This window comes from Amphibalanus amphitrite, unplaced genomic scaffold (assembly GCF_019059575.1).
Source record: "Amphibalanus amphitrite isolate SeventyFive unplaced genomic scaffold, NRLGWU_Aamphi_draft 001847F_arrow, whole genome shotgun sequence".
NCBI lineage: Eukaryota > Metazoa > Arthropoda > Thecostraca > Balanomorpha > Balanidae > Amphibalanus > Amphibalanus amphitrite.
In genome coordinates, this window is record NW_024883340.1 from 34,238 (window position 1) to 58,546 (window position 24,309).

General features: G+C 50.2%; 1 protein-coding gene across 1 annotated transcript in view; it reads right to left on the minus strand.

Annotated features, from left to right (window-relative positions):
* The window catches only part of LOC122375467, a gene marked incomplete at its 3' end in the record, with an annotated part of 52,858 nt that extends 33,794 nt beyond the window's left edge, over positions 1 to 19,064 (minus strand). The window contains exon 1 of the mRNA XM_043354876.1: positions 18,518 to 19,064. The remainder of the gene's footprint in view (positions 1 to 18,517) is intronic.
* Positions 19,065 to 24,309: the final 5,245 nt, after the last annotated feature.

Here is a 24,309-nt window from a genome sequence, read left to right on the forward strand (position 1 = left end):
ACTGTTCCTAAGCGTACACACGGATCTAGAGGCATTTTCATTTTTCTCCATTGACTTATAATGGTAAGGCCACGCCACTGACCTGACCTTAGGTCACGGATAATAAAAGATCCGAGATATACAAATTGTAGGCGCCCATAACATCATGCGATCCACCAAGTTTGAAACCTTTCTGACAAACATTTCAGGCTGGACATGATTGCAAACTTTTTTAGGCTTGGTCAGGTAACTTGACCAGGTGACCTGACCTGACATGACCTGGGGTAAAAAAAATTCACACATTGTCCAAAATTGATGTAAAAAAAGCTACCCCAAGCGGCGCGGCGCTACGCGCCGCGGTTTTTTATTCACACGCAAAAAAACGCGACAGGGTGGTAACATATGCCCCCCCCCCCCCACTGGGGCGAAGGTAGGCCATGACCTGACCGGAAAAGGTCATGCTGCCTTCAGTCGATCCGTATTGTCGAGCTGAATACACCTAAGGCGTTTTCATCGCTCTAGTATGCCTCTATGAAAGGTTATTCGCGAAGAACTGTTAGATACTTTTCGTGACGTGAGATGACCTAAGGGACATAAAGAGGGGTCACGGGAGCCATTCCAGTTCATCGTGGCATGTTTACTTGTAATTCGGTGTTTTAAAGTATTTTGAATGGCGTTCGTCCAAAAGAGGCGCCTTTCATTTTCTTTCATGGACTTATAATGGAGAGGTCGCAAAATTGACCTGACCTTAGGTCACCGATGTCAGAATTTCGAGATGAAAATTTGGTACATACGGTTGCTCTTATCAATCGCTGAAAGTTTCAAAGCGATCTTTCACTCGGTGTAGCTATGGCAGACATCGAAACTTTTTATGAGGTGAGGTCACTTCACGTGACCTGGCGACCTGACCTGAGTCACTGAGTGCCCTCGGTCTGAAGTTTACACATATGCAGACAAGATGTATGATCAAATTTGCCAGAAATACCAGGAATGCCAGAAATAACCCGCGCTCCAGCAGGGCGCAGGTTAAACTTACCATGTAGCATGTTTTGTTCGGGGTGGGTGGGTAATCGGTGCACCCTAAGCCTCAGTATGGAGTTTTGAATGGGCTCGGAAAGTGGCCGGTTTTGGCCCCTCCCTTGGAAAATGGCTGGATCCGCCCCTGATATAACTAATAGGTGATGTATCTGTGATCAGTATACGCTCCCTGTCCTTGCCTCCCTCATCCTTCATGGTGCTTAAAAACGACGAAATTACACATGGAATATTCAAAGCGTCTTGGTCACAACTCACAAACTCTACCTCCGTCACAATGGGACACGTGTATCGGTTCTGTTTATATAGGCCACGACGCCGTGACCCTAATTGGAACATCAAATCTCATTTTATCGAAAATTTGAACGGGGACACGCCCGCCTCGTCGGCCCGCTCATGCATGTCAAGTGCCGCTCCTGCATGGCATTACCGCATTCAGCCTGTTGAGCGCCTCGGTGCGGCCGGAAGTGCTCCTCTCGGCCAGACAGAAACAAAAGAAAGGTATCAAATGCAAACAATGCCATTGAATACAGATTCAGGCCATATAAGAAGCCACAAAATTGGCTATAAAATGATAGCTGCTCGTCATGCTGAACTGAGCCATTTGCTCCTCACATTCCTCCTCGGTTAACAGAATGAGGCCATGCCAGTACCTCGTGCTCCTAAAGCAGTCCTTCTTACCCCCAAAAGTCTTTCTGCGAGGGGCAAGGGATGACCCGGGTGACCGCTACCAGCATATGCCCAGTTTCTGTTCCGTGACACCTCAGTCCTGCTAAATCAGAACGTGGATCTAAATATTCGCCGAAAAACTGCGAGGCTGCCACTGCATTTGTCATCTCTTCTTTACCTAATCACGAACAGTTTCAATCAGGGATGCGGACTGCGGAGTCGTGGAAATTTCAGACGGCTCCGGCTCCGGCTCCGGCTCCGGAGAAAAAAATCGGCTCCGGCTCCGGCTCCGGCTCCGGATGAAATGTCATGGCGGCTCCGGCTCCGGCTCCGGCTCCGAGTAAAATGATCCGGCTCCGGCGGCTCCGGCTCCGGCGGCTCCGGCTCCGGCTTCTACTCAGTACATCCCCTATGCGATCACTTAAATACGGGTGGAAGAAAAAGGCGATGGGATTGGTACATGTTGCTTCTGTATTTGTATAACAAGGCTATTTTGAATACCACATTGTTTTACGCCTTGTACTGTCAAGCCGAACTAGGTAAATAATCGTTTCCTCTTAAGAAAAGGAGCCGGAGTTGCCCCCTTTTTTAACGGCTCCGGCTCCGGCTCCGGCTCCGGGCTATATTGTTTCACGGCTCCGGCTCCGGCTCCGGCTCCGGGCAAAATATGCCGGCTCCGGCGGCTCCGGCTCCGGCTCCGGCTCCGGCTCCGCATCCCTGGTTTCAATGATGGAACAAGTACAGCAACGGCCAGCGCATTCTTCAATCTCTCACTTAACCCTAGAACGCCTAGGGGGGGGGGGGGTTGTATCAACCCCCCCCCCCTGAGGTTTTTTCGAAGTGCACGCTAAACGGCTTGTCGTAGCGGGCTGAAATTTTCAATACCCTCTGGGGCAACCTTTGCGCATCTTTTGCCGAAAAAAAAATTGATCGGGTCATGTCAGGTCACGGAGTTATGACGTCATAAGAGGTACAGCCTCCGGCCGGATTTTCACAAACTGAGTGCCAACGCCCGAGGTTTCCTGCCGGTGGTACGGACATCGGTTGATGGATCGTGATGAAACTTCCCATGCATGTTGGGGCAAGTATTGGCTATCATATGGTATAAGACATTTGATCGGGTCAGGTCAGGTCAAGGAGCTATGACGTCACAAGAGGAACAGCGTCCGGTACTATTTTTGAAAAGCGCCCGAACCACTATTTTGCTAATTCTTGTCACCTCAATGGGAATATGCAGCAATATTAGCTTCTATAGGGAGCAAATGGACCTCCCAAATCCAAAAATACAATCAGATTTCAAAAATTTAAATTTTGATTTTTCGAATTTCTGCCGCCGACTGTGACTTTGCCGACTTCCGGCGCTCCCAACGCGCCATTTTTAGAGCTAGGGAAACGAAATACATACCAAACGATAGAGAATTGATCAAGGAACACGATAGTGAAGGTTTCAAGTCGATATCTCCCACCGTTTTGCCGCAATCGCCGCCGAAAGTTGAAAAAAGTCTATTTTTCCGAAAATTTGACCTTTGACCGGTCAAAAGTAGGTCAAATGTTGACCTAGGACCAAAAAATATACCACCAATCGCGAGATCTCGTTGAGAGCAATCCGTTGGTTTTTTCCGCTAAGCTCTACGACCTTCCGTTTCGAAACGCCAGGGGGGGGGGGTCGTAACACCCCCCCCCCCCCTGGTCGTTCGTGTTATGAGAAATGGCCTGGTCGTGCGAGGGTTAATCGTTTACATCGTTAGACGCTCCAGAGTTTGTGCTCATTTTCATCAACCCACTAGACTGCGATACAGCCGTAAAGCGCTAGCGCCTATATGCTTGTTCGCAGCACATCTCAACACAAGCGCATATGTTGGCATTCCAACACGCACCTGAGACGTTCCATCACGTTACACACCATACGACCCATGAACCCTTTCACTACGTACTTACAGGTCGACACACTCTCGGACGACTTGACAGCCCAGGCAGCCCGCAAGAAGACAGCCCAAGTGTCACCCGTCCCCCTCCCCTGCCCGACCACAAACTGTGAATGAGGTCAACGCTCAAACGTAAACGGAAAGGGCGCAGGGACGCAGCGCCGTCCGTCGTCTCCTCAGACGATGCTGAGAAGAAAGGGGGCGGACCATTTCCTTCTGCGACGCCGCCGACGGACAGCCCAAAGGTCACCAGAGCACGATCGGAATAATGTTTTTCTGTGACGGCTTGTGATAAACTTAGACATAAGTTATATAGAGTGGGGCTTGGTGTATTACAGCCCAGAGGAGAAAAACAAAGCCGTAAATGCTCAGTGGCATTGCCAAGAGCATGTCATTCAGAAGAGAGATAACATATCAAAGCAGGAACATGATATGTTTGCTGAGAGTAATACCTTGCGAGTTGTATCATGAAAGAAACGGTCCTCTAAATAAAGCAGAAAAAGCATCCATTTCACATATACCAACTACTAAGGAAGTCATGATGCAACAAATCTTAAACGTATTTAGAACAAACTGCACGGTATTGGCCACAATTGTTTGTCACTTCAAGGCCACAAAATAACACAATCCATCAGTAAATTACCTATGATGTGACTTCTGGCAATCTTATCACCACTCAGTTGCAATAAATGGCAACTTCATTCAGTCGTAGGCAGACACAATGAGATCACTTCACTCTCAATGTGGGATCTGCACCGCTTCATTTATCTCCAACCACCAGGAAGCTAGCTCCCCGCCCCATAACCCAATTCCCTTCATCAGCGATTGTCAGTGGCACTACTCGCAGCCGTCTTGGAGTAACGCTCCAAGCTTGCCACTTAATCACGGTTCTAATTAGAGTGCGATCGAATAGACAGAATTCAGGCGCCGAGGGCTCGTCAAAGGTATCTGGAGTGTAAAATCGTGATAGACAGCTACTACTCGTAAGAGAGCGTGAACGATAGTGTAGCACGCATGCGCAAGTAGCGTGCGTGCGTGCGTGCGAGCATTTGAGTGTGACCAATTGAACCTTTTCTTGTGCTAACCCTACCCGCTCGCTAACGCTCCATAATGGCACGTTGACTGAGCAATGAGCAATGAGCATTGAGCAATGAGTCAGGTGCTGCTGCGCTGCCCCCTAACCGATCCCCTCCCCGTTATATCCATCACCGTCCCTGACCATCGACCTAACGGTCGATCGGTCACTGCTTGACTGCACACGCGCCCAAGTTACAACGAATCCGGGTTTGTCACGGCGCGAATAATTCATAGCTGGTCTTATCAAAACGCGCGCGCGTGCGTTTAAAGTCAGGGAGTGACGACCTATTGCGATGTGCGTCGTGGTGAACATTGCCTTGTCAATGGGCGGGTCAAGCACATGCTTCGTTACAGTTGAACTATCTTATTAAGCTAACATGAAAGTTCACTTTGCAGCAGCGCCGTTATCTAACCAACTAGAAAGGTATTTTTAGGCAGAGCACACATAATTAACATACTGTCATATTATCAAATAATACACACCATCACAAGTTTCAGCCGGAAATAAGAATGTAGCTGTACTAATAAAATGAGCGTGAATTATTACAACTTTTTTAGAAATATTTGCTAGTGCGCGAATTATGTGTGAACGACGCGAGACTTTCCGTCAAAGCAAATCAGGCTTTTCGCTCGAAGGAAGATCTCGCCTCTCACCCTCATTCCCGTGTCGCGTAATACGACAGGACGTATAGCGCCGTTTTAACTGCCGAGGAGAGGACAACGCTACCGCGCCTAGCTCAGGAAATCAGCAATGATGAACCGCTTCCTCGGTGTCGAAGTCGCAGTGCGCAATATGAACAAACAGACGCAACGTTGAAAAGCTGGGACAGAGCTGGATGCGGTAAGAAAAGGTCTGAATATAGGAGCTACAAATAAAAACAAAACTGGTCAGTTGGGTAGATGAATTAGAGATAGTAGAATAAGTTGAACCAGCTGGAAATAGGATTTCGAATCAATTTCTTTATAGGCACGAGAGAAGTTCGATATTACATGCAAGAATATGAGCTAGATAACGATGGAATAAGGACACAAGCTAAATAAAAGCTATGGATGTAGATGCCTGTAGGAAGCTAGATATTAATATGCAGACAGAAACCTAACTAAAAAGCAGCTTCTGGTAAAGAAAGACATCGGTCGATGGTTCACTTACATTTACGAGCCACAAATACGCGGATCCATCCTGTGACCATTTGTTCGCTACACACAGAAAAATATTAACACCGTTAGCGGTGTAATTGCACAGTACATATCTGAGCACTTGAGGAAAGTTAATTTAGTCCCTTCCCCGCTTAAATTACTCGCGCTTCTAAATGAACACCAGGAAGAAGGTAATAGAACACTGTTAGGAGGGTTGGGTGTTTTGCTACATGTAGTAAAACACCCAACCCTCCTAACAGTGTTCTATTACCTTCTTCCTGGTGTTCATTTAGAAGCGCGAGTAATTTAAGCGGGGAAGGGACTAAATTAACTTTCCTCAAGTGCTCAGATATGTACTGTGCAATTACACCGCTAACGGTGTCAATATTTTTGTGTGTACGCAAATGCTGAAATTACTTCCAACTCACTTGATGAGCCACTTCCTAAAACCAAAATACCATAAGTGCCTCGAAACAGCACTCCGCTCCACAAATAGGTATGCCGTTTTCTCCTATGATTACCGAAATTACATATTATAAAAAATAGTTTGATCTGATGATTTCCAAATGGTCACATTGATTGCCAAACAAAAACCAATTGCAATTGACTGCATAGTAAGTTTACATAACATTCCATCAAATCATTGAAACAGGTTGTTACGTAATAAGACGTGGACTCATTATTTATGGTGAAGTCCTATGTACCGTTATAAGTACCCAATACCCATTATACGTGCCAGTTTCTTATGATAAAGCTAATTATGCACATAAATCCAAGTCAACCATACACACATCATGTTACAATACAACATCGGAAGTACGCCTGTTTAGCTGTCACGTGTCACACGTGTGTCCCTCGTCCGGCATGTTTCAAACGCCGGCGGGAGCGATAAGATACGAACCGTCAACACGTTGTGCCGGCCACCACTGCCATTGTCACCTGCCGTTCACAAAACGTGTCGAAACCTCTGTAGGAGGTGTGCCGAGCGGCTGGAGCCGCTTACAGATGGCCCGATAGACCACATGGGTGCAGCCCCTGGCAGAAGATACACAGGTATATGTATGTACACCGGGAAACGGGCACAAGTGGTTGAGTACCTATATAATAGAGACCCCGCGGAGGTCGAGCTGAGGGGTGGGGGTGGGGTATGCGCCGCCACGCCGCCGCGTTTGATGGGCGGCACTAGAACCAAAATGGCAATCACGGCACATGACACGGCGGAAGTGATTGTCACGGAGGGAAACACTTGTGTTGTGATTGACGGTTACAACAAGTGTTCATGATAAATACGTTTTCATTCATGCATCCAAGGCAACTCACAATCACATGGCAGACTAGGATCCGCCACTGGCTATCGCTACGCTCTACATACTTTGATTTTTTTTATATCTACGACGCTTGTTTTTAAACGCCGATACTAATGGCATTACGCGAAGAATTTGATGTATTTCATTAGTGAAGATGAGGCTCTTGACTTACATCGTCTGGGCTCAGACTTTGGAGCTCTGCGACCTTGACGATGGCCGGCAGTTCAAGGCCGGTCAGCCGACCCGAGCCTGGCCCGGAGTATTGATTGGTCTCGGGCGGGGGCGACGGCGGGGGCGGGGGCGGGGGCGGCAGCGCGGCAGAGATGTTGCAGGAAAAGAGCTGCAGTGTGTCGAGAAGGAAGAAAGCCGATAGAAGCGCCATCGAAGCTTGCGAGGCTGGTGATTGGATTTGGCGACCGGTGAACTGGCGATGTGGCGGGCGGCGGCGGGCGGCGGACAGGGACGGCCTGGGGGGGGGGGGGGGGGCAGCGACAGCCTCCGGCGGTTGCAGATCGATGCGGCTTGGCCGGGGCAGGGTGACGCCCGGCCGGTCGGTCAAGCTCGTGCTGGGGTGAAGGTGCTTCAGTCAGTCCTAGCCGCTACTTACAGCGGCCAGTGAAGGAGCCACTCATACTTCAAAGCCTCGTATCTTGAGAGTGAAACGGAATTATGCGGAAATCACTTCAGCATGCAACACATAACAGGTAAATAGAACGGGAAAGCAAGAGATAGCAACTAATTCCTGCCACTCGCCAAGTCAGATGAGCACCACAAACCTGGAGATTACGGGACCCAAACAGCTCCCCCCCCCCCTGCCAGACGAGGGCCCGTGCCGTGTCCGTGTCAGACCGTGCCGCTGAGCAGCGCTCGGCCAGGTCGACGACTGCATTGTCCGTCGGCGCGGCCTTGGCGACAGCCGCGGTCAACGGCACGACAAAAGGGGATCCAGTTACGAGGCAGCCGCATTGGCGTTCGACGACGTCACCTGACCTTGACCGGGCACCGATCGGGGGCACTGGGGCATCGCCGGACGTCACCGCTGGCTTCGAGTTCGTCCCATAAATTCATGGCGATAAATTCTGCTCGAGTAACTCGTTTGACAGCGAAACAGACTATCAGGTTAGCGGGCTTTAGAAACTGAAACAAATCAGATAGAGCGATCTTTGTCAATTGCTCGAAAACACGAACAATATAGCGATCATTAATTTGAACAGGCGTGTTCTTTGCAATAGGTAAATAAGTGTAATGCATATAATAACTTAATATTCTTTGGGAGCTAAATATCACAAAACAATGAGACAGGACAGCACTCTTGGCTATCGCGCTGAACGATATAACGGCGCATTTGCCCTCACCAGCGAATCTCATCTTGATGATCATATGTCTGTAAATCATTCCCATAAATAGGCGACATGCGCATTTCTTCCCGCAGTCTTACTGACCCAGTGACCCATGAGCCGTGGTTACATAACACCTGCTTCACGAGCAAGCCGCGCCTAGTTTGGAGCATGAATAAGTAACTCGGCGGTACAGGTTTTGAATACGTTAATCTCCCCAGGCGACACTGCAATGTCCGAGTTCCCTTTGAACTCTGACTGAGTTCTTTCAGTTTTAGTACAGGTCGGTGACCAGCATACCGGTTATTATGGCGGCAGAGGCGAGAATAGCGCGCTCGTTTGTGGAGCCCTAGGGAAGGCTATAATTTGATATCATTCATATGTGCGACAGTTCTTCAAATCTGAACACCCCCGGCACCAGCCACGTCGCTTTCGTCGGTCATCCCTAACGATTATTACATTCACAAAGCCACTTGACAACGGTATCACAAAAGATACAAGAACAAGATAAAGTTACAGCCGGTCAGTGGGGCACACAAACGTAAGAGGATAAAAAAGTGAATAGAAATGTCGCTCAATCAGTGTTATTGGCAGACTTTTTGATCAAACTCTCTCAGCTCGGTTCATGTTTGTTTCATTTGTTTATGAATGTCACAAAACGCACATAGCCCGACAATATCTTTCGGCAACGTCCTTCGGAAAGGAACGCGTTGACATCAATCGAATATGCAGATACACTGACTTGTCGCGGCTCTGTGAGCATTAATATTGTAAAGGTAAGGAAAGCATGTTCGCCGCAGGGTTATTGCTAATCCCGCAAATTATACATCGCAAATTATCGCCGCTCTTCAGAGATCATCTTATCCCGTACAATCTTGTTCGACTCTTTAGTCTATACCTAGGTGCTATAATACGGATATATAGCAGAATAACAGCCGGCATCTTTGCACTCCAGCCGCTCTATAGAATGCCACGTATTGCCCCGTTGGCATACTACCATCTCGCATACAATTTGATAGAATTTAAATATTTACTGAGTCATCGAGATCACGGACAATGGCTTGTCGCCAGCTGTCGTACAAACAAGTATCCTACACACCGGACTAGCGCGAATGCGCAGACAAGACCAGGTGCCAGCATCTAGAGACCGAAAAATGTGATTATGTAATAAAAGCCAAGTAGTCTAATGCATATCTAAGGGTGTGGATTTTTTGGTTGCACCCCCCCCCCCCATCCATCACAAACCGTGGCAGAGCCCCTGTATTACAGGTGAACTGTTTGAAACAGTGTCTGTTTGTATTGAGGGAAGCGATAAAACATAAATAAACAAACTCACATTGGTAAACAAGGCGAACTTAAAACAATAGAAGTGACGTCCAGAACAATACAAATCAAAAATCCTTGATCCTGAGGTTCGTGCAGCAAAACAATCATCGAAACCGAGTGAGATCCCCATCGACCATACCAAATCTTCTAATTCAGTTAAGTCACGGCCATTACCGATTAAATCCTTTTGATTATACTTGAAACCGAGGTATGCATGGCGTCATTTACCGTGCCCACTCGCTCCATTAACGTACTGATGCCTCAGGCAGAGTCTCGCCATCCGGTCTATCCGGTATAGCGCGTGGTCGGTGGAAACTATCCGGTATAGCGCGTGGTCGGTGGAAACTATCCGGTATACCGCGTGGTCGGTGGAAACTATCCGGTATACCGCGTGGTCGGTGGAAAGTGGAAACTATCCGGTATAGCGCGTGGTCGGTGGAAATTCGCCGATCGCGCCGCACCGATCCGCCCCCCCCCCCCACGATGACTCTGACTCCGTTTGACCCGGTGACCCAGGATGTTCGCCGCGGGCTGAGTCAGAGCCGGTGGCTCTACTCCCGCACCGTGCCAGCTGGACGGCGTCCACTGTCTGCCCCCCGTCCCCCCCCCCCCCCTCCCGTCGGGGCCGAAATTGGCAGTCACGCTGGTCGCCACCGACTCCCAGAGGAGAGGAGCCCCACCAATCCAACGGCGCACTGCCCCAGAGCGGGCACTGGCCCCAAAACATGGCCCCGCAGCCAGGTCGGGACTCTGACAGCCAGCAGAAGCCAGTCAGCCGGAGGCCGAACTGGGTGAAAGGAAATAGGGGGGACTGGGCCTGATTGAGGGGCCACCAGCATTGAGGCACTACATTGGCCGCGTGGAGGCAAGGACGAGGCATGATACTGCATGTCAGTTTGTTTCATTTCTTCCAGTTCTTCCTGATATTGGAAGAAAGAATCATCAAACCATAACTCAGTCCAAGCGACCAGACATGGGCACCAGGACTGCTCGATAATTGTGCATTAGACATTTCAAATCTTAGCAAACACTTGCCAAATACAGCTAATGTTTATCAACATTCCGCACGATTTTTCGAGAGTTTATAGGACAGTGGCCGGTACAGGCGCCGACACAGCCGTAAACACTTCATAGTTCACACTGTGCTCCAGAACCATGCCAGTAATGCGACTGAAGTCGCCATTGCCAGCAACCTATACAACATTTATGCATAGGGATAACGACCAGCAGCTTAGGCAGCTGAGCTGTAAGATAATAAAAACCCAGAACCAAGCTTAGAAGCTTAGAATCGAGCTTGGATCCGAGCAGCTGTTACAGAAAAACAGCGAGTCTCCATCTATCCTATTGAAATACGAACTGTGCTGGTTTCCTAGCTAAAAATAGGTATGCAAGGCGCTCCAAACGGTATTATTACAGACAATTACCGAGCCTTTCTCCGTGCACAAAGGAAGCACCAACTCCACAAGCCAAAACATGGTCCACTTCAACGGTGTGCTGGCCTGCACCTTTCTCTCGGGTTTTTCTCCCTGAGCGGGCCCCAACGGCGTCGCAGAAAAGGGGCTCTAATTAGAGGTGGCAAAATGTGGACCCGGGGACCCGGTCTATGGAACCGGTCTGGACCCGGATGGGTCCAGACCGGGTCCCCCAAAATATTTGGCCGGGTCCAACCGGGTCCTATCATTTCCCTGTGCTTTATGGTAAACATTAATATCTTTTATGCTTTGGCAAACATAGTCATAGTTGATGCAGTTTCCAGTTCATAAGTCCCAATTCCACTTTTGAATTTTAATATTCCAGCAGATTGGGCTACCTAATCTATAGCATACTGATACTGGTCAGTCTTGCTTCAATTTCTTATCTTGTCACCTACAACAGAATAAACAAGTTCTAAGTGCTAGCAATCCAGAAAACATTTCACCAAATGTTTGTACGGATCACTTCCATTCAGTTTGCTGTACAGCACCTAGCAATATTTTGAGCTGTAGAAATCAAATACCAATAACATATGTAGGTAAGTAGGTATGACTGAAATCCATTTATAAATGGACACAAATCCAATTGAAGCAAGGCTGACCAGTGGCATTCTCACCTGCCTTTTCAAAGACATTGACATACCAAAGTCACTATGCCCACCGGAAATCAGAGTTCATGTTTGATATTCAAATGCATTTCATAACTCAAACAGCTTTGAAATTATTTCTATCACGGCCAGAAGACAACTCATAAAACCAACATGCCCTTGCATAAATCCATAAAGCTAAAAATGAATCCAAGGCATTCTCCAGAAACCGTAGTATTGATCAGATTTTAGCCAACTGGCGCCGCATGGTGGCGCTAGCAGAGCGTATTATACATATAGCGCTCTACTAGCGCCATCATACGGCAGCAGCTGACAAAAAACTGAGTCAATACCAATGCCCTTCTCCAAGGCCAATGATTCCGTGTTGATGTGAAAATGGCGCATTTGAGCGTCATATATGCTATACCTTACGCACGCTAATCTACTGCATAAAGGTTACAATTTTGGAACACGTTCGGGAAGAAAGTCTCAGAACCCTTGGTATTTATTCTATGTCTAGGTTCTAACAACAAAATGTAGTTTGTTTTCTACGTTAATAAATTGGTACTTAAGTCATGATCGCAACCTACTTAACCAACTTGCAGTACTTAGAAGTTTATTGCCATTACGATTTTGCAGTACTTTAACCCCAACAAAATTTTGCAGTGATTTAACGCCTGTTTTGTCCAAGTTTTGTCCTTGCATTGCTATCGTGTCGACATTTCTGGCGAACCTCACACAGTTTTCATGTTTCTATTTTGATTTTGAATGTTTCATCGTTTGGGGCCTTCGATAGTTGATAATATTTGTAAGGAAAACGAATATCTTTTACCAAGAATATTAGAAAAGGTATGTATCAGTATGGTTATCTTGTTCCATGTTGATGTTAGGTTCTTGTTCTGACTCTGGTGAAGGCACTGGTCCATGGATCCCCAGTTCACATCATTTTTAGCAGCTGTAGTAAAAGTGGCCTAGGTGAGCATGAAATTCATTGGTCTACTTACTTCTTATATTCTCAAATATGACCTGAATCTGGTTCCAAAATACAAACTGTGAAGCGAAGTGAAATGACCATGGCATGAGTTTTTTACTTTGCAACACAAGTATGCCCAATTGGAAAGAAACTATTTTCGTTTGCTATACCTACAACTGTACACAATTTTCATAATGAATTTCGGGAACGGGTCCATCTGGTTCCAACGCTGACTTAGACCGGGTCTGACCGGTTCCAGAAATGTGCCAGTCAGACCGGGTCCGGGTCCGGGTCCCAAAATTTTCCAGTTTTGCCACCTCTAGCTCTAATCACCACCGGGCGGCCGGGGGGTCAGCTCTGACTCAGCCGGCGGCGGCGCCGGCGGTGACGCGGGGCGGCTGTGCGGACGCGGTCGGCCGCCAGACAGGGCCCCTCGCGCGTACTACGCAGTTAGCGGCCCCGACGACTTTTTTCTCAGCCCGTGTGCGAACGGAGCGCGGCGGCGGCGGAGTGGCCGGCTGGCTGTCCGAGCCAGGGAGCTGGTCACACAGCGGCGCTGTGTCAGAAAATCCATACGAGGGGCCTATTGAGGGGAGTGGGAAGAGTACTAGAGGGTAGGTAGAGTATGGGAGGAGCGGTGGTCGCGGCTGCACCGCCACGCAGACCACCAGCCTACGCCGCCGAGTGCCCACCCGGCCGGGCCTCTGAGGCCAGACAGTCGCCGGCGACGCTGCGTCGGAGCGCTCCGTAATCAAGACGCCCGGGCCATGGAGCGGCGTTGGCTCGGCCTCTGCACACATCCCGGGGCGTCGGCTGAGGACCCCGATCCGGCACCAATCGTGCCGCCGACCTGGCCCGGCGGCGGCGGCTGAGCGGAGGTGGCCGCTGCGCCGCCAGGCTGGCAGCGGTGGCGAGCTGGCACGGCCGGGCATACCAGCCGCCGCCCGACCGGGCACACTATGTCAGTGTGACGTCAAACACCACTGCGTACTGTCCACTGGGGCCGGCACGAGACCCGGGCCAGTCACCACCAGACACAGCCAACCGCGCCGGGAGGGGTGGTCTGTCTGCAGGAGGGGGCCGGGACTGCTCTGAGAGACGAGAGCACGTCACATTAGTGCGGACAGGCGGTGGGCTGGTCCGTGCGACGCCACACGACCGGGAACTGGCGGAGACACCCCCTGTGTGACCAAACATGGCTGGCTGACTGACCACATCCCGTGACCGTCTCAGAAACTGGCGTCAACCCGACCACGTCACGGCTGACGTCATTGAGGGGAGGAAAGGGGGACTAGCTGGAAGTAATATGCCCAGAAAAGATATTATGTTTAAGACCTCTACTGTCGACATGCGGCAGTGCGGAGAGTACATATACCTACCCCCCCCCCCCATTCACCAAAATTTCAAAGGAATGTGGGGACTCATTCCTGGAGCCAGTTCTGTCTTCAACTCTTGTTATTGAATATGATTTGACAAAAAGGCCTAACTGTTGTAAGTTGTCTTTATATAACTGTAATTCTTCACATGCTTACATGGCGGCTTAGCTGTTTGTCACATTTTCTTTCAGCTTCCAAAGCTGCTCAACCGTCTCACACAACAACACTGTATCAACCCAAACACCACGCAGGCGGCTAACACTAACTCCGACGCAGGAGTCCAAAATGCAGCGGCCTTGCGGATTTGCCGCTAGAACCGGTTCACAAAGAGGCGTCAACAGTTAAATGATCGCACTTAGCGAGCAGGGATCACAACAAGGCCGCTATACACAGTGACCCTCGTTAGCTGTATTTTGGCGTTATACGAGCGAAAATTACTTCACAAGGAAATGTACTCCTGCATGCCGCGCCTGAAATATGTCATTGAGTCCACTAGATGATCGTCGAGTCATTGAGTTTACCTTAGAAGCTTGTAATCATGCAGCTACAAGCGATGCTCATTTTCATGGCCTTTAAATCACCGCCCGTTGGATTTCTACTGTACGACCTAGCCGAACACGAACGTGATTCAGCATATTGGCTATGCCGTGCGGAGCCGTGTGGTATCGCCCCTCCCCCTGCGCCCTCCCCGCCAGACGATACTCAAGGTCACGGGCGGGGAGGGACGAGGGCGGAGGGGCGGGTCGGGTCACAACAGAGGCTCGCCGCCACCCGTGTTTGGTCACGTAGATGACGGAAAACTAGCCAGACGAGGAACTAATCGGGAAGGAGATGGGGTGAGTGAAACCAACGACGTACTATTGGTTCGCGGGTTCGCCATATGGGGCCAAGCGGCAAGTCCCATGGGAGAATGGGATTCACGGATTGGTGATCGAAATATGGGGGGTCCGGGCTGGAAGAAAAGCACACCACCCGTTGTCGTTCCATTCCGTTCGCTTCAGTCCCATCTATCGTTCCCACCAGATGTTGTTAAAGGGACCCTCCCACCTTCAAAAAAGTTAATGAATTGGCATGAAAGTGATGTCCCTTGGTTCAGAAAGAGCGAAAACGAATATCTACCAAATTTCACCGAAAAATATTCACTGGTTTTCAAGATATTAGGCTTTTACTTTTGTCTACTTTTTGGGATCCCCCTGTTACTAGCGACTTTATTTGGAAGCAATAATTTGGCAGCCTTAAAGTGCGGCAGACATTGCGCGCAAAGCAGCGTATACCACCACGTGTTAACGATGGTTTTAGTCTAAGATTTAAAAATCGTTAGATCTCCGCTGACGTCACAAATTCTAAGGGGGCATTCCAATGCATTAGCCCCTTAGAATCCGAAAACTGCAAGTTTGAAATTCCATATCTTCGAATTAAAGCATTTTTCGATGTTGTGAGTGCCCAAACCGGTATTTGCAGGCCATGGCCACCAATTTGGCTATCTCAACTCAAAACTAATGTTAAGGTGGGAGTGTCCCTTTAAAGGGACCCTCCCACCTTCAAAAAAGTTTATGAATTGGCATGAAAGTGATGTCGCTCGGTTCAGAAAGAGCGAAAACGAATATCTACCAAATTTCACCGAAAAATATTCACCGGTTTTCAAGATATTAAGCATTTTACTTTTGTTTACTTTTTGGGATCTCCGCTGTTTCTGGCGACTTTATTTGGAAGCAATAGTTTGGCAGCTGAAAGTGCGGCACTTGTTGCGCTCAAAGCAGCATATACCACCGTGTGCTACAAAACGTTTTAGTCAAACATTTAAAATTCGTTAGATATCTGCGCTGACGTCACACATTCAGAGGGGTACCTATTCCTATGCATTAGCCCCTCTGAATCAAAATGCTGCAATTTTGAAATTCAATATTTCCGATTTAAGGCATTTCTCGATGTTGTGAGTGCCGAAACCGGTAATTGTGAGCCAGGGACCCCATTTTGGCTATCTCAGCTCAAATCTAATGTTAAGGTGGGAGGGTCCCTTTAATCGTTCTGCGTCGACAAATACAAACGGGAGCAGGACATTGCGGATCAGCGTTCTCACATTGGGCGAGGCGCCGAAAAACGGGCCAGGTCAGTGCCTCTTTTGCGGCGCTTACCATTAGCCACATACGCCACCGTCCACCGTCTACCATCTACCGTCCACCGTCCGCAATCTAGGGGAGAGTGGGGCACATTCGTGCATGGGGCACATTCGTTTTCAGCAGTTTATGGGAACACGAGTGACTGCACGAGCTCAAGGTAAATTATGGAAATATGTCTATCATTGCCGCCCTTCGTTCACCGTAGAAGACAACACTGTACCTGCTGTCATGCTTGATAAAAACGCAAATTTGTAATATTCGTGAGCTTTCCAAACTTTTCTCATATCATCCATTTTCGTGATCCTGACTCGGAAATGTGGTTCAGCTTTTCAAAATTGGGGGTGAAGAAGCTCACTCTATTCACGGAACTGCTGCAAACTTGTTTGTTGAAAAAGTGTCATTTTTTCCAAAAGAAATTTTGAAATATATTACTAATAACGTTGTGGGGCAGGTTCGTGTACGCACTGCCTGGGGGCACATTCGTGCATATTTTTTTTTAGTTTTGCGATTTATGACTTTATCTGTAGTAGGTTTCTCTAATGACGCTCGCCTGACTCAGTCTCGACTGCTTGCGACGTCGTGACGAGCAATTCACGCGAACTTGGCGAGGTCACGGAGGCCGGCAGTTGGCACATTCTTGTTGGCCAGCCCATTCTTTCTACATATGTTGTGCAATGCATTCTTGTCGAAAGGAATCGAGTGAAATGACCCCCTGCCAATTTCCTTTGGTAAATTTCTGGTAATGCCCGGTAATTTCTCGAACTTTGCAGGGTGAACGGAAGTGCCCCACCTCTTGAACGAATGTGCCCCATAGGTGGGGCAGTTTCGTGCAAATGTTCAGAGTTATTAAAAGTCATTTTTTCTAATGGAAGCAATAATTTTAGAGGATAACTTTTAAAGAGGAAAACTATCTGCAATAGTTCCTTTCCATACTACAATCAACAATTTTGCCATTGCACTAACCAAAGAATAGATATATGGGTTTATCCATTTTTTGCACGAATGTGCCCCACTCTCCCCTACCGTCTACCATCTACCGTCCACCGTCCACAATCTACCGTCCACCGACCACCGGCGTGGCCGGTCCTACCAAACACGTCATTCTTGCAGGATCATGCGTAGCAGACCGATGAAATCGCAAGCAGGGGAGGGGATTAGCCGAAACAACCCGCTTCGCCACGCAGGAACTCGGTAGGCACAAAGAATTCAGTCGCCCCCTCCCCCTCCCCTCCCCCACGTTCGGCAGCGCAAGGCCAGCTCACTACGCAGCGCGCGACGTTCGTTTTTTGGCGCCACAACGGGGCCAACTTCAGCTCACAACTGACACGGCGCCAGACCGAGGGACGAGCAGTGGCGGATCCAGGGGGGCAAAATGGGCATTTGCCCCCCCCCCCAAACGGCATGATTTTAACATTACGCCTATGGACGATGCATGGAAAGAATCGATAAATTTTTATGGTTTGCCCCCCCCCCCCACCAAAAAAAAACTGAGCTGGATCCGCCTCTGGGGACGAGTGACGCCGGGTTCTAAGTAAGCCATGGGATGTGCTATTGGATGATAAGGGTGTCTTGCTGTTGGACGAGATGCGTCATGAATGTGTCTTGTCTCTTGAGGGATCGCAAAATTGTCGGGAGTTTTCACGAATTGCCTTTTGGGCGATTGGAAGATCGGCAGGAGTGGTTAAGTGTGCGGAGAAACAACTAGAAAGCGTTACTCAAATATTTTGTCAACTAGCATGTCGCAGGCTATAAATACTATACAGTCCCCTGCTCAGTTATGTGTCAACGTGCGCCGGCCAACGGGTTACTGATCAGCAAAGCAATCTATAAATAATCCGGCACGGTAGACCGGGCATCTTATGGGAAAGCATGCTCGGTGGGCTGGGGGAGGCGAGGGGGGCGGGGTGAAAAGAGGTGGACGCGCACCGCGGACAAACATGACACTCCCAGTTATCAGGCCCTGGAGAAATTGTAAAAATACCTCGCAGGGGATATACCTACCACCTACCGGTAGGTAAGGCCAAAGCATATAGGGAGACGGGAGACATCACAAGAGAAGAGGAGAAAAGAGAAGAGAAGGGGTGCCATTTTCGAGTGACAGTAACCGAACCTAAAAGTGACGGTAACGGTTATACCACTGTGACGTGACGGTCACGCGAAACCCCCATCCCTCCCGACAGGGGCGGGGGCTGCTTACCTTGGTCGCCGACGGGGCCAACGAACGACCTTGGCAGGGGGCCAGCCACGACGAAACACGTTCGATAGCGGGGAGCACCGGTGGAGACGCGGCGAGATGACAGCTGGGCACACCGAACGCGGCGCGGTGCGAGACCGGTCACAGGTCACGGGGGAGCAGACCACGCGTCACGTGTCAAGGGTCACGGGTCACACGCTGGCAGACCACGTGTCACAGGTCAGCAGACCACCGGTCCCAGGTCACTAAGCCACAGACCACCGGTCAGTGAGAGCACGATTACCAGTCACCAGGACCAAACCTCCGTCAGTTGTCCCACTAGCTTGGACAGAAGTCACTTTCACTGGAATGGTCTGTCGGCTGAGCGCGCACTCAAAGCACCGCCACTCCGAGAGAGCAGGTTCCACCGAGGTAGGTCGGTTTCCCTGAGTGCTCAGTAAGCGTACAGCCGACGTACAGCGGCAGTGGACGCACAACAGCAGGGCAGAGCTGTGTCGACTGTCCCCACTAGCCGCTGCGCACCCCACCTCACCATCGACGCGCCAAAACTGCCGTCGCGTCGGGACCCGCCCCCAGCCGCCAGCAGTCGGCGCGCGCTCCGACTGAAAATATTGGCGGCGTCTTATGTTCCCGAGAGGGACCGAGAGGGGTCGGGGCGCGAACAAACCTCGATTCAAACGCAAAACATTGAAGGAAATCGCATTTCCAATTTATTTTAAAAGACAGTACCATGACTCATCGGGCCACCATTCACCAATGCGTTCTTTCACTGGCGGATCCAGGCTTGCGTTTGGAGGGGGGGGGGGCAACTCATGCAGGAGCCACTGGCGGATCCAGGGAGGGGGCATTTAGGGCCATGCCCCCTTCCCAGAGGCCTAAAGTGGCCCGTTTGCCCCCTCCCCCAAACGATAATGAAACACAGTTCAATCAGTGCGTGGCCCAGGAGCCGAGTGAGACAGGGGGTGTTTTACCACCTCCCGGCCCGCAAAGGGACCCAAGCACTGACTCGTCTCGAAGCGGGTTAACTGGTCGACAAAAGCAATGGTAAGTGTTTACAAAGTAATATAAAGGCATGGGTCGGGTGGGCTACCATTTATATATTTTTCTTTTTAGTAAAAAAAAAATATTCATAGTGTCAGGTGTGACGAAAAATAAGTGGCCTAAATCCGATGAGAAAACAGGATTTGGGGGTACCCTAGGTTTGGCTCCTGCCAAAGGCGGATCCAGCTCAGTTTTTTTTTGGGGGGGGGCAAACCATAACAATCTATCGATTCTTTCCATGGCTCGTCCATAGGCGTAATGTTAAAATTATGCCGTTTGGGAGGGGCAAATGCCCATTTTGCCCCTCCCCCCTGGATCCGCCACTGGGAGACCTCTTATGCTATAGCAGACTGAAAGGACCCAAAGGAGCCTGTCTAGGGCTCCCGGAGATAGACGTGGGCCCTCAGGTGCCCGCCAGAGCCCCCAATGAGGGATATGTGAGGGATACCAAGTGCCTGCAATTGCATATTGCATAAGCCATAACGCCTTTACAAATCAATATATTACCTATCAGTGGCAGATCCAAGGGGGGCCACATGGGTCATGACCCCCCTTGGTGCCCAGGGGCACCTCAGGCCTGTCAGGGGCACTACCGGCCTAGCAGGGGCACCACCAGCCCGCCAGGGGCACCACAGGCCTAGCAAGGGCACCACGGGCCTGTGAGGGGCCCCACAGTAGGGTGTGTCATCGAGGGGGTGATTCTCGCAGAATCAAACGCCGTAAGGTTTTTCCTTGGCACATTGATCAATAATGAATTTTCGTCCATATCCGAGTCCACCAAAATTAAAATTCGTGCGGCGCCAGCCGTTCAAAGTTTTGGCGCCCGCCAATGCTGAGCGTCACCCAGCACTGCGAGTAACACCAAGTATTGTAGGAGGTAATAATGCAAAATAACTACCGCTGAAAATGATGCTTTTGAGCGCTTCTAAGGCTGATTGTTGCAAAAAAGCATGTCCTTAGAGTGTCCAATTATTCTTTTTATTGTGCTCAATGAATTAAATCGAGCATGGCTTCTGAAACTAAAGAAAAAACTGCCCGATTTTGAGAAGCTGGCGGGGTGGAACTGGAGGCGGAGACGGCAAGTGACTCAGATTCGTCTTCTGAAAACACCGACTCCGTGGCATCCTCTGGGCGGTGCTTCTTCTTCTTCTTCTTCTTCAGCATGTCATCTCGTGTGACCTGGCCCGTCTCCACCAGGAAGTCCCGGATGAGTCCAGCCTCGGTGGAAAGGATCTCCCTCAGCGTCGGCAAAGGGCCCCACGGGCGGGTCCGTGGCCCCTGGTAGGCGGGGTAGTCGACCAACAGGTGTTTGGCCGAGTCCGGTTCGTCGCAACGGACTTTCTCGTCAGACTCGGCCGGACCAAGTCGGAATCGGGTGTCTCCGGTGAGTGGGGAGCAGCTCACGCGGAGCTGTGCCACTGTGATCGACGCTCGGCGGTCCAGTCCTCTCTCCGTGGCCCAGAGCGCCACATCGTCCGCATTCGCAGATGTGTACCTCCAGTTCCCGAGCCGCAGTTAAAGCCGGTCATACGAGCCTGCAGGGTTAGCGTCCGATGGCTGCGTTGGTCCTTCAGGAAGACAGCCTCCTGCTGAGTGACTCAGTGGGCGATGAGACTTGTGCACCTGCTCTGAGAGTTGCATTTGCATTTGGCGATATCCAGGAGTTGTTGAATTATGCAGTGGCGGCGCTTTGCTGGTTCCCTGTGTCGTGCTATAATTGTCGTATGGGCATTTCCTAATCAGCTACGTTTTTTTCGCCTCGTGAGTTATGATCCGGATAGCATAGGGCCCTGCCGAAAGTGACACGGCCGCGTACAAAACATTTCGTGATAGGACAGCCGGTACTTTTGTCCCAACAGCGACTGCTGACTAAAGCAGAGGCCTTCAGTTATGTCAGGTGGCTGAGTGCTCAAAGAAGAAATCCAACAAATAGTGCATTTAGGGCCGTGGCGAAAAAAAGGACAAGGCAACTCTGAACTAATGAAGGAATCCCTGTTCGCGATCTACACACGACGAAAGTGATCAAAAGGGACTGCTATAAGCCCTACAGACAGCCCTACAGACTTCTGAACAAAACACCAGAGACACAGGAAGGAACAAAGCGCCGCCACTGCATAATTCAACAACTCCTGGATATCGCCAAATGCAAATGCAACTCTCAGAGCAGGTGCACAAGTCTCATCGCCCACTGAGTCACTCAGCAGGAGGCTGTCTTCCTGAAGGACCAACGCAGCCATCGGACGCTAACCCTGCAGGCTCGTATGACCGGCTATAACTGCGGCTCGGGAACTGGAGGTACACATCTGCGAATGCGGACGATGTGGCGCTCTGGGCCACGGAGAGAGAACTGGACCGCCGAGCGTCGATCACAGTGGCATAGCTCCGCGTGAGCTGCTCCCCACTCACCGGAGACACCCGATTCCGACTCGGTCCGGCCGAGTCTGACGAGAAAGTCCGTTGCGACGAACCGGACTCGGCCAAACACCTGTTGGTCGACTACCCCGCCCTTGACCCCGCCTACCAGGGGCCACGGACCCGCCCGTGGGGCCCTTTGCCGACGCTGAGGGAGATCCTTTCCACCGAGGCTGGACTCATCCGGGACTTCCTGGTGGAGACGGGCCGGGTCACACGAGATGACATGCTGAAGAAGAAGAAGAAGAAGAAGAAGCACCGCCCAGAGGATGCCACGGAGTCGGTGTTTTCAGAAGACGAATCTGAGTCACTTCCCGTCTCCGCCTCCAGTTCCACCCCGCCCGCTTCTCAAAATCGGGCAGTTTTTTCTTTAGTTTCAGGAGCAATGCTCGATTTAATTCATTGAGCACAATAAAAACAGTAATTGGACACTCTAATGACATGCTTTTTGCAACAATCAGCCTTAGAAGCGCTCAAAAGCATCATTTTCAGCGGAAGTTATTTTGCATTATTACCTGCTGCAATACTTGGTGTTACTCGCAGTGCTGGGTGACGCTCAGCATTGGAGACTGCAACGCCGGGCGCCAAAACTTTGAACGGCTGGCGCCGCACGAATTTTAATTTTTTGCAAAAACGGTTGCTATGCCGTGTGTTTGCAGGTCTCAGTGCCAAGGAATTTCTTTACGGCATTTGGTTCTGTTACTGATGACACACCCTACCCCACAGGCTTGTCAGGGGCACCCCAGGTCTGTCAGGGACACCAGAGACCTGCCAGGGGCGCCGCCGGCCTCGCAGGGGCATCATGGGCCTGCCAGGGGCACCAGAGGCCTAGCAGGGGTACCACAGGCCTTACAGGGGCACCACCGGCCTTGCAGGGGCACCTTGAGCCTGTCAGGGGCACCACAGCCCTGTCAGGGCCCAGGGGCACCAGCGGCCTAGCAGGGGCACCACAGGCCTGCCAGGGGCACCACCGGTCTAGCAAGGGCACCACTGGCCTCGCAGGGGCACCATGGGCCTGTCAGGGGCCCCACCGGCCTCGCAGGGGCACCACCGGCCTCGCAGGCATCACGGCATCACGCAGGGGCACCTTGGGCCTGTCGGGGGCATCACCGGCCTGTTGGGGGCGCTTTACATAGGCTTGTCAGGGGCACCACAGTCCTGTCAGGTCCCAGGGGCATCAGCAGCCTAGCAGGGGCACCTTAGGCCCGCCAGAGGCACCACAGGCCTGCCAGGGTCCAGGGGCATCACAGGCCTAGCAAGGGCACCACGGCACTATGGTTGGAAACGGCCTCACGGATGGCCGGGGGTCAACGCGAAAAAATGTTTTGCCCATAACTTGTTAATGCGTAGACCGACTGCGATGAAACTTTGCATAGGTATACCAGTGTCTTTCGTACATCATACAGTAACTCAGAAATGACAAGGTCACGTCACGTCACGCGTGTGTGACGTCATCATTGCAAGTATGTCATAAGTCGACTATGTCTTTCGTTATGTTATCGATATCGCGAGGCATTTTGAACATGTTTTGAATACTGCTATTACTGAATGGATATTGTTGTTATGCTTTAGGGCGAGAAATATGAACGTAGTGACGCACAGTGTCTTACTATTGGTCATAAAGGGTCAAAAATTTGGAGAAAGAGCATTTATGATTTTTTTTAGATTGGGCAAAAAAGTAAGAAATAAAATGACGATCAAATGACAAAACATGCGTTAGATTAACCCGGCAGTTGCTGGGGTATTTCCCCATCCGCCGTTTGCCGGGGGGGGGGGCGTTCAACGCCCCCAGCCGATAACTCGCGAACAAATAGGCGCAGCGAAACGCACGAGGCGCGGCAAACGAAAGAAGAACGTGACGAGACGATTCACATGAATACTTTAAAGCTGAATTTCGAGGTCACAGGTCGGGTTAAGGTCAGGTCAAACACTTGAAATCGGGCTTTCAGTACCAGTAGCATGGACTTCAGAACCTCGCAATCGGTGCCTCGCGTTTCGCGTTTCGATTATATCGTCATCAGTTGGTCCTAAATAAATTCAGTCATCAGTTGGTCCTAAACAATCTGTCACAACTGTCACAACCCTTCATATAAGTGCTAAAAGAGTGGCAGATCAATGTAGGGGTCAGTCAAGCATAGGCCACTGGCCAGGGTCAAAGTCAGGTCAATCAGGCAAGCACATAACCCCGAAAATTAAAACTGGTACCTATTCGCAGCCCATGCATGACACATGTTTTATGGGTACTTTTGGGCGTAGAACACGATGGTGACATTCATTTTATCATACGAGTACGTGGCTGGTTGAAAAAAGATCAATTTCAGAAATGCATGCGTCATGGTCGT